Source organism: Etheostoma cragini, chromosome 4, assembly GCF_013103735.1.
Source record: "Etheostoma cragini isolate CJK2018 chromosome 4, CSU_Ecrag_1.0, whole genome shotgun sequence".
Classification (NCBI taxonomy): Eukaryota; Metazoa; Chordata; class Actinopteri; order Perciformes; family Percidae; genus Etheostoma; species Etheostoma cragini.
In genome coordinates this window covers 691,347-693,811 of record NC_048410.1, presented here as the reverse complement: position 1 = coordinate 693,811, position 2,465 = coordinate 691,347, and the positions used below count along the sequence as shown (strand labels likewise).

Below are 2,465 nucleotides of genomic sequence, written 5' to 3'. Positions count from 1 at the left end.
CATGTGTCATTAGTATGAGAAACAAATGCGATTTTAACTGTGTCGGACGCGGGCCGGGCTCGGACACAAAAATCCGGCTCGATCCGGACTCTAATACAGATGAGGTCACAGCGATTTCTAAAACTGATACAAGGAAATTAGGTTTATCAGCTGACCTTTGAATTAAATTATGAACCGTGCTGTACATTACATGACACAAGGTCATTGCAGAGGGACGGGTAGGTCAAAAGTTGAAAAGAAACTCGTGCACACTGACTAACTGGCAAAGATAAATGTCTTAACTGGCAACGCTTCGGTACCAGACCTTCATCATGTAAACGGTATCAGAGACTGAGAAGCTGTATTTTGTAGAAGGACACTGTGGGTCTTGAGTGAATTCACGAGATCTCGTGGGTCCTTGAGACTTCAGCCGATACTCATGGCCCCAGCCGTTTTACAACCGGTGGAAATTGAGCCCGGATGCCAGATGATTTTAGCCCCGCCCACAACATTTGAGGTTGGGAAATTTGGTCTGGACTTGATCCGTTGCGGAGCGACTATGCTCCAACCAGAGCTGCTCGGACCAATCAGATCGTTAGAACAGGCTTTATACGGTGATAGACAGTCAGATGATCAATAGTCACGGAATCGGCCACGTCACCAAAGAGCGCTTGGGTTGAATTTGTTTCCAATAAAGACGACTGCCACTGGAGAACTGAGATGTTTAGGTTATTAACCATTAAAGACCATTAAACCGTTGTTCTTAAGTTAAAGATGGCCGCTGCTCTCTTTGTGTTTCTCAGTGAAAAGTTCATGGTGCGACTGAACAAGAACGGAGGACCAAAGAATCCAGAGAAGGTGGACCGGCTGTGTGCCCTCTTCACGGTATCACACACACATACGCACACACACACACACACACACACACACACACACACAGTCATTTAAATGTGCTTTAAATGCAGGTGGTTGCTTAGGGAGAGAACCTTTGAAGAACCGGGAGGATGAATATAAAGTAGGGATGTGTTGCCCCCTGTCGCTCTGCTGCAGAATCAACCTGCAGAGGATGCAGCTCCCAGCCATAAACAAACCTTTTTAATTGATATCAAATGTGAGACTTTTTGGACAAAAGCTCCTCCAGTTTGCTTTATGAGTGCTTCAGTGATGCAAGTCGGCATTATGTCATGAATACTGCATCTGGAATGCAGGACACTGTGCAGGCTTGTGTAGGACTGGTTTGGTTAAAGGTCCCATATTTCTTTTTTGATTACAAAGCAGGTCGAAGTGCTGTGAAAGTATCAAAAGGCTCAAGCCACAGAGAAATGCATGGAGCACGTATTCAGATAATACGGTAGTGATTGGCCCGTCACATCTGAAGTTGCAGGAAATATACTTATTTATATATATTTGCTGCATATCATCTCCACCTGCTCTGCCTTCTCTTTTCTTCTTTGACTGGGAAGCGAAGGATTTCATCAAAACGGTCCAGTTGTATTTAAATCAGCATGTTCAGTTCCTGATTCCTGATTTTCTTCTTTCTCTCGGGCTGTGCAGGACCTGAGCAACAAAGACATGAAGAGAGATCTTTACATCATCTCCCAGGTCATCAGAACGGGTCAGTGTATGAAGCCTTTAATGTTCACAGACTGTCAGAAGAACAACCATGTTATTAAAGCTGAATATCCTCACAGTAACCAACATCCTCAACCTTACTTTATGTCAGATATGAAAATATGAACACACAGTATGTAGTTCCAGCTTCTTAAATCTGCTGTCAGAAGAGTCCAGATCTTTAGACGATGGTGAATCATTTTGAACCCTGTGGACCCAAGAGGCTTGTCGGCGAGCAAAAACAGCCCCTCTGATTCATAGTTTAATCATTTAATAACCATAAAAGATAGAAACTTACCGATTGTTGCAGCTAACAGCTAACAAGCTAGCTGCCCCGGAGGTCTCTTCCGGGTCTTTCTAGCCCCTACAGGGGATTTACTATCCAGCCTGGAACTTGTACCCTTTTTCTGGGTTGTTGAACATTAAAGCTGTTTTATAAAATAAATCCAGACGGACAATGAACTGTAAAAATGACCTTAGGGTTCAGAGGGTTGAAGGAAGGAAAATCAATCAAATACCACCGTGTTATTAAAGCTGAATATCCTCACAGTAACCAACCTCCTAAACCTTACTTTATGTCAGAAGAATATGAACACACGGTATGTAGTTCCAGCTTCTAAAACCTGCTTCCTGCTGCAGGCCGTATGCTGCTCAACGACAGTAAGAAGGGCCCCCCCCACGTCCAGTACCGCCGGCCCTACGGCTGCGCCGTGCTGGCCATGAGCGACGTGCTGCAGACCATCTCGGAGCTCAAAGAGGAGAAGGACTTCGTCCTGAAGGTCTACACGTACGTGGCTGCACACACACACACACACACACACACACACACGCACACACGCACACGCACACGCACACACACAGACACACGCAGACAC

General features: G+C 45.2%; 1 protein-coding gene across 1 annotated transcript in view; it reads right to left on the bottom strand.

Annotated features, from left to right (window-relative positions):
• LOC117943373 (dedicator of cytokinesis protein 3-like) overlaps positions 1 to 2,465 on the bottom strand; it is a 168,834-nt gene that overhangs the window by 49,248 nt on the left and 117,121 nt on the right. The window lies entirely within an intron of this gene.